This window comes from Nannobrachium achirus (genome assembly GCF_963921795.1).
Source record: "Nannobrachium achirus genome assembly, chromosome: 11".
NCBI lineage: Eukaryota > Metazoa > Chordata > Actinopteri > Myctophiformes > Myctophidae > Nannobrachium > Nannobrachium achirus.
In genome coordinates, this window is record NC_137820.1 from 12464409 (window position 1) to 12473699 (window position 9291).

Sequence of the window (9291 nt, forward strand, 5' to 3'; positions counted from 1 at the left end):
TTAAAATTTGTATTTAAATTGTATTTTATTCAGGCGGCTAACAATGCTTCCTAAAGAAATGTTGTGTGTGTGTGACACTTCCTGGGGCTACAATCTGCCTCCAAAACTATCATTTTTATCTTTGAGAAGTTCTGTCATTGGTCGATTAAACTGGGTGCCCATCCAAAATAACAGACCAATCAGGACCGCCTCTTGTTCTTGTTCAGATTGGTTGACCTGTCTGTCAATCCTTTTAGCCCCGGTCGGCTGGTTCATGCACCAATGAGCTGCTAATGACAGAGCTTCTTACAGATAAAATAATAGTTTTGGAGGTAGACTGCGGCTCCTAGAAGCGCCACAGAGACTAGAGTTTTTTAGGGAGCATTGTTAGCCGCCTGAATATAATAAAATAAAAAATAAAAATAAGCAATTGCATGATTCCTGCTTATGTCAGCAGAAAACTGCTTATTTCTGCTTTAAGGTTTTGTTTAGGTGCTACCTGGCGGCGCTCCGTCCTCCCGTCGGGACGCGGACGGAAGAATCGCGACTGGGACACTAAAAGAGATCGCCCTCCCTCCCCTGGGGCTCTGTGGGGACCCTGCTTTGACCACCCCCTTCATGCTGTGTGCAGTTTCTTGCATAAACCCAAGACAACGAGAAGCCAACGAGATGAGTTCTCAGTTTTAGGAGATGTTGAGTGTTTGGTTCATAAATTAATGTCGGAAATATTTGTGTCTGTACTTGATGATATATTACTATGGTGGTGTTGTTTATTTATCCTTCGGCATAACCATGTGTGTGTCCCTTTTCAGACAGGAAACCCTTTTGTCACTTAATTGGTGATCTAACAACCTATTGGGTAAAACCAATTCTGAGGTGAACTATCTACGAAAATGGCAGATTTGCACTCACAATGCGGCGTGGCCTTTTGTGAGTTTCTATATCGGCTGTTTTATTGAAGCTGTTTAGAGCGAAAACAGAAGGGCCTTGGATGGAGTGTAGGGTTAACGTGGTTCAACTGAAAACTGATATCTGAACCATTGGTTGTGGTGAAGAATGCAGACTTAAAAACAGCCAAGTGTTGGACAAAAAATACTGAGAATGTATTTTATTCATCTACATGGTAAATATTTCATCTTCTATTTGTGGAAAGGGGCTAAATCAAGTATCTCCGGTTCTATTTATGGCACATTGAATGGCTTTTGGTACCAGATTGTAGCATTCAGGCAAAGTGAGCAGTACCGCTACTAGGCAGTACTGCATCAAACAGCATGTAGTCCACCCCTACCCGAGACCATTATGCAGGCAGTTCCTTCACTTTCCTACTGTGGCTTATTTGTTTTTTTTCTGTCTTGATATGACCTTTGAATGAACTCATCACCTGTTGATAGAATACCAAGAATATGTTCACACTAGAAATTATTTTAAGCAACCATGTCCATGTATTATACTATAGTTTTATTTTGTGATGTAAAAAACAGCAAAAAATAGTTTTCAAATCAAATCAAGCTATTTGTATAGCACACTTGCAACAGCCCAGAGCTAAACCAATGTGCTCAACATGGCAGAAGAAATGAAACAATTCAGAGCATCTATACAGAAAGCATCAACAAATAATATGGATTGACACAGATTAAAATATGCAAGGTAACCCCCCTGCTCCACCGAGAGCGCCGCGTCAACGCTGGGAACGCTCCCGTTTTAATCAATGAAGGGAGCTCCACTGCCGACGTTGACGTCGGCACAACAGCGTCTTTTTGGTGGAGCCCTAGCCTTCTACAGGAGAGCTATATACAACTAAAGGCAGGGGAGAAAAGACAAGTTTTAAGTAAGGATTTTGCATCTTGCATCTTGTCTGCAGACCTTAAAGGACCAGGTCACCTCTGGGACAACCAGATCTTATTTTATTGTTGTGTGGGACACGATCAACACAATCCTGAATTATTCTTTGTGTTCAATCTGTGTTTTTAGATATGTTAGTATTTCAGCATGCTACAACTGGTCATATGATGCATTTTGCATCATATGACCAGTTGTAGCATGCTGAAATCGGCTGAAATACTAAAATATCTAAAAACACAGATTGAACACACAAAATAATTCAGGATTGTGTTGATCGTGTCCCACACAACAATAAAATAAGATCTGGTTGTCCCAGAGGTGACCTGGTCCTTTAAAGCCCTGGCAGGGACATAGGGCTCATGAACCACCAACTTCCAGAAAACGCATTGACATCTTGATATCCGGAAGTTAGTGGTTTACGAGGCTAGCTGGGACATAGGGCTGGATTAAATCCGATAGAAGGGATTTAAAAACAAATAAAATAACCTTAATCTAATCTAAATGTAATGTTTAAGTTGTTTTAGGTAACTGAAATAAATGTAATGGCAGTTAGAATTGAAGTCAATTCCTGATTTTTACAATTTCAATAAAATAATTAGTACAACACCAATGCTGGGTATTGTGGCATGTTTGGGGTAAAATATGGAATTCAATAACCTGCACTGTATTCAGTGTGCACAGTGAACACCCTACTCTTATCACATGTACAGTATGTGTCGTCATATCATTTAATTGGAATTCAGTAGAATTACAATCCTATGCATGTACACTGCATTCTCCCTTCAAATTTATTATACATTAATATAAACTGTTGACATACTGTACAGTGTTGAGCTGCATCTCAAATTATTCCTTGGAGTCCTACAAAAATATAGATCAGGTATTTTCTTTTTTTTATACATTTTATCCCAAGATTTTGTAACCCATTTTTTCACCCAGTGCCAATTGCCTAACCTGTAGTCCTGGTTTCTGCTCTCCCTCTGCCACGCCTGGGGAGCCCCCTCTGGGGGAGGCTGTATAGAAAACAAGATTAATGCATGTTTTTGTGAGGCTATCTACCCTAGGAGACACGGGGAGAACATGCAAACTCCACACAGAAAGGCCCTTTCCTAGGGTGTGGGACGCAGAGGAGGAAACACGCCCACAGCGTTCCCCCGGCGGGAATCAAACCCTTCTAGCTGTGAGGCGACAGCACTATCAACTGCACCACCGTGCCTCATAGATCAGGTATTTTCGGTGTGGCTGGCGCACACACACACACACACACACACCACATCTTATGACAAAATAATCAGGTTGTATATTCCAGGAATAACATTAAAGTAGTAGTTTACCCCCAAAATGAAAATATTTCTATCGACTACTTACTCCATGGAGACTTGAGTTCAGTAATATTTTTTGACACCCATTGATTCCGAATAGTGACCCAAATGCATTTGGGTCCCCATCCGGAATCGATGGGGGTACATTTACTGTAATCAAAATTGTGTCTTAACAATGCGACAATAACAGAAAATATGATTGAACTCTCCGTCTCCGTGGCGTGAGTAATCAATAGAAATAAAGTCATTTTGGGGGTGAACTACTTTAAGTCTTAAGTAAATGATATCACCCTCTCAAGTGCCTCTACAAAGAGAGTCCACACAATCCATACTGCTGAAGTAGGCTGTTGGATCTGTTTTCTTACTGTATTCCAGTGTAGTGTTTGCTTATCCAATAATGATTTGTTGTGTGAGAGGTATTGCCACTTGCCAGTGTGTGTGCACGCCTGTGCTGATCTTTAGCCGCTGTGTCTCTCGCGTCGCTCCCTGGGGTTGCAAAGGCTGGTTATCCAGGGGTGACATTCAGCCAGTGTGCATGGCCCCTAAAAGAGTGCCACCTGCGTCAATGCGTCTGCTTCTGCCAACATCAGCACTTCACAGGCCCCAGTGTCTTACACACTTGAAGCTTGAACTCAGCCAAAGACATTCTCAGTGCACGCCCCAAGGTACAACAGCACATATAGGGGTGGGCGATATGGAAATAATACAATATCACGATATTTTCCCAAGCTGCCTCACGATACACAATCCTATCACGATTCTTTACAGTACAACCATCTACAGTACACGGTATCAAGTAACAGACCGACCAGTGGTCCTCAAAGTGGGGTCCAGGGACTCTCTGGGTTCCTTTTGGGAGGTATAAATTGACCCTTACAAGTATGTAACTCTGACAGTATACAAATGAAACCAAATGGACCCTTACGGGTCCATTTGGTTTCATTTGTATTCTGTCAAAGTTAAGGGGAGAACTTGACATTTTAAAGTTTGAGAACTACTGGTTTAGACACAAAATGCAGGTTTAAATGAATCTCTGTATTAACAATTCAACCGTATTATTTTTATAAGGCTCCCTCATTGTATCACAATATATACGATATCTCTGAAAAGGCATATTGTGGAGACATTTTATCGTCTCAACGATATTTATCATCATATCACCCACCCCTGAAGCACATAGCATGAAAACAACCACTTCACTGCTCTCTGCTCTAGTTATAGGAATGTATGTTACTGTGTGTGCGTGCGTGGCGTGCGTGCAGTTCAATGACGGGTCATTGGTGATTGGAAGCTATTGACATTGCCCCAGGGTTGGCACTGTTATTGATCCTGACCTGCTGACATAAATAATGATGGCAAGGGACAGCTACCCATCGAAGCAGAATGAATTAATAACATCCAAAGTATCAGGACAGTGATGGGATGTTCAATCCAAACAAGCAGCAGACTAAATGTAGTTTGACAAGTAGTTGTCATTGATATAGCTTATCAAAGAATTTGATACCTCTGGCCAGAGAAGAGGGATCGAGGGGATAGAAGAGGTGACAGGAAGGGTGAAAGGATCGTTGAGCTTTCCTATTTGCTACTTAAATTGTCACTTTAGAAATGTGCATATATACCCTCTATACAGTTTCATTAACCTTGTCTAACGTCTACTGTAATGCCACTTCATTTCAATCTATTGCAAAGTCTTGCAGAACCTATATCTCTGTCTGTCCCTTTGATACATAAATCCTCCAATCTGGGAATCCATTATGTAAATTATGTTTTGTTTGTTTTTGCCTCTAGGGTCACAACTGCCGCTGTTAGCAGAATCTGTCTTGAGAGATTAGTAATCCTCATACAATCATGACAACTCTAAAGACCCTAAATGTAGACTACAGCAAGTCTGAAGTTACAGGTACTATTTGATGCATTATTGTTCTTTTATTCTGTGCCCTTCTATATTTTTGTTTTTCATTCGAATTTAACATTGTTTGTGTTATGCCTGCTCGGTACAAATTTCCCAGGAGAAAAAACTAAAACAGTTTGAACATCCCACTGCACATAATTGCAGTGGGAAACTCTTTGTGATTTTAATATGGATTAAACCGTAAAGGAACCGATTTCCTGCGCTTCCAGGCAGTTTTAGTGTTGTTGTCTCAAAGTCAAAAGCTGCCGTGGCATCCCAACACTCTGGCATGGTTTTGCTGGGAGGAGACTGTGTGAGTGGGCACTCGTAGCCAAAAGATTAGCCCACAGTAAAGGGCAGACTCAGGGCAAGGGTCCAGGAACCTGACACACAAGACACTAATGCTGCCTCTGGCCAGTGTCTGCTTCAAATGCGTCTGACATTTGGTATTTGTTATGAAACTATTTGTGTATACAACTTAATGTTGGGCATAATCCCAGATCTCTCTCTCTCTCTGTCTCTCGCTTTTTCATTCAAAGGGGCTTTATTGGCTTGGGAAACATGTTTACATTGCCAAAGCAAGTGTGAAATCTTTGTCTGTCTGTCTTTCTGTGTGTGTCTCTATCTCTCTCTCTCTCTGTCTCTCTCTCTGTATGAGCTGTCATCTCCTGTATTCATCCAAGCATCAGTGAGTGTACATCTAAGCTCATCAGTGGTTTTCATCTCTGTAACTTCAGACACTGCACGCAGTGTTTTGAGCTTCTATTTTGAGCAGGGCTGTGAAAACACCTCCTGCTGTTACCATGGCGTTAGTCATCTTAGTTAACATTTTCCCTCTCAAGTGCATTCTATGCCAATTAATGAAGTCCCTGCGCACGTTAGTCAGTGGTGGAAAGTAACGTATTACATTTACTCAAGTGGTACAGTTTTGAGGTGTGTTGTGTTGTGTGTTTTACTGAATTCCCCCCTTGGGATAATAAAGGTATCTATCTATCATCTATCTATAACAGTGCTGTCAAAATGAGTGGAATAATGTTTTTAATTAATTCATGGAATTAAATGCATTATTAAACTATTAATTCAATTAACGCATGCGCAGAATGGCCAGCCTCATACATCCCATAATTCCGTCCTATAGTGTTATGTCTGTTATGTGGTGGCTGATAGATGCAAACCAGATGGAAAGAGGACCTGTGCGTGGCCCTATCTGGATGGATGGGGGGGGGGGGAACACAAATTGGTTATTGCCAGAAAAAGGCTTGGCAATTTATGTAGACAGCGGCTCAAATCACATAGCACAACAGGGTGAGAGTGAGAGAAACAGAGTGTGAGAGTCATTTATATTTCCGTTCCGACAAGAATATACAGAGATAATTGGCATATTTTGGGTGTAGTTATGAATGTTTGTGGTACTGCTACTTTTAAATCACTGTACCTCTTCCACCACTGCACTTGGTGCAGAGAAACGTTAGGAAGGTGATGTGAGAGAATGGACAAGAGCAGGGGAAAATGACGAGACGGGGACATTAGAGACATGAATGGAGATCGTAGGCAGGGGTGTCGCACCACATTCTGGGCCCTGCATGCATGGGTACAAGGATTCACTGTGGGCCCGGGGGGGGCCCCCCGTGAATGTTCTTCATAGGGGGAGGGGGTTTAACGCATTTAGACTGGGAACACATTATTACGCCTTCCTTTGTGCTTTAACTGAAAAATAGCAGATATACAAGCTCACAGTGCGGCACCAGGTGCCGCGCTGCAAGCTTTTAGATCTGCTATGTTTGAACATTTGAATATTTTTAAATGTTCCTATGTCAGTGGTGCTCAAACTCTTTCATGTGAGGGACCCCCAAAATGATATGTATTTAGCCACGGTCCCCCATCTCACAATATTTAGTTCCAAGGACCCCCCAGAAGCAAAATTTGAGTTAAAAATGTTCGCCCGGTGCCGCGCATTTGCACACATTTTCACGACTTTTCAAAAATAGCAGATCTACAAGCTCGCAGCGCGGCACTCGGTGCCGCGCTGTGAGCTTGTATATCTGCTATTTTTCAATAGCTAAAGTATACAATAATTAAGGCCCCCTCCACCTTGGGCCCTATAGTAACGGTCCCCCATCTCACAATATTTAGTTCCAAGGACCCCCCAGAAGCAAAATTTGAGTTAAAAATGTTCGCTCGGTGCCGCGCATTTGCACACATTTTCACGACTTTTCAAAAATAGCAGATCTACAAGCTCGCAGCGCGGCACTCGGTGCCGCGCTGTGAGCTTGTATATCTGCTATTTTTCAATAGCTAAAGTATACAATAATTAAGGCCCCCTCCACCTTGGGCCCTATAGTAACGGTCCCCCATCTCACAATATTTAGTTCCAAGGACCCCCCCAGAAGCAAAATTTGAGTTAAAAATGTTCGCTCGGTGCCGCGCATTTGCACACATTTTCACGACTTTTCAAAAATAGCAGATCTACAAGCTCGCAGCGCGGCACTCGGTGCCGCGCTGTGAGCTTGTATATCTGCTATTTTTCAATAGCTAAAGTATACAATAATTAAGGCCCCCTCCACCTTGGGCCCTATAGTAACGGTCCCCCATCTCACAATATTTGGTTCCAAGGACCCCCCAGAAGCAAAATTTGAGTTAAAAATGTTCGCCCGGTGCCGCGCATTTGCACACATTTTCACGACTTTTCAAAAATAGCAGATCTACAATCTCGCAGCGCGGCACTCGGTGCCGCGCTGTGAGCTTGTATATCTGCTATTTTTCAATAGCTAAAGTATACAATAATTAAGGCCCCCTCCACCTTGGGCCCTATAGTAACTCAGTCCCACTTCCCCCCACCCCTTGTGACGCTCCTGATCGTAGGCGAGAGATTGAATGTCAGGGAGAACAGGAGAAGAGGAAGAAGAAAGGAGGCGGTGGGAGGGGAAGGTGGGTAGGTGTGAGCGCTGCTGTAGCAGCCATGCAGCCACGCAGCCAGCCAGCCACATCTCAGTGATGAGGTGTGAGCGCTGCTGTAGCAGCCATGCAGCCACGCAGCCAGCCAGCCACATCTCAGTGATGAGGTGTGAGGATCAGCTTTATCTGAAGCGACACCCCGGCTATCCTCTCTCTAAATGAACGTTATACGCCCCCTCCCCTCCCCGCCACGTCCTCGTTGGCACAGGAGCAGCGGCTCAGACAATGTACGTCAGGGACGTGCTGGCCAATTGGAAAAGCGGGACAACTCCCGAAAGGCCGGTTCATTCCCGGGCCGGTCCAGGCCGGTCATTAGGAAAAAAAAATCAAATGAAATGTCGTCCTTTGTTCCATTTTGGGGGCTGGGCGGCCAACAAAGTAAATCGCCACTGTCGCGAAGAAACCTCGTATCACCAAGTTTCAAATTTGTACATTTCTTCGCAAAGCAAAGCCCTGCTTCATCATTCAAGGCCGTCGCACAAAAGTAGTGAAAACAGCCGATCGCGGTGCGAGGCGTTGTGTGCTTGTAGATCGGCTGTTTTCACTAGTTTAATTCATTTTTTAAATGATAAATACAAAACAAACGGTTTTGGACATACAAGGTTTCCACCCGACAACGACGAAATATAACTCATGTAATTGGCCCACTGGCACTTGTCATGATCTGAAATGGCAAATCTTTGAGTAGCAGCAGCGCTATGGAGAGAGATCTCTCTCTATAGCGCGCAATGAGGGCCTCTCCAACTCTTTTTCCCGGGCTGAATCAGGGATCAGGGGCCCAGCACGTCCCTGCCTCTCTAAATGAACATTATACGCCCCCGCCCCTCCCCACCACGTCCTCGTTGGCACAGGAACAGCGGCTCAGACAATGTACGTGTTCTGTGTGGGGTGGGAGGAGGAAGATGAACGCACTATAGTTTAGACCTCTCTTTATTATCTAAAGCAGGGCGACAATGACAGGCGTATACACACTTGATATAAATAGTGCGCGTGTATATAGGCTATAAGTATGTGGGCCATGACAGATGGCTCAATTGCAATCAGTAAAAGAACAATTTGAATAAAGAGTGCAGTGGCTCAGGGGTAGAGAAACCGTCATTAGAACACGGAGGGTTCCCGAAGGGTTCCCAGTTCGATCCCGGGCTCCCCCAGAGTTGGTGTCGAAGAGTCCTTGAGCAAGACTCTGAACCCCTAGTTGCTCCCGGTGAGCAGGTTGGTGCCTTGCATGGTTTCCTCTGCCATCGGTGTATGAATGTGTGTGTGTGAAAGGGTGAATGTAATGCACAATCTCTGTAAAGCGCC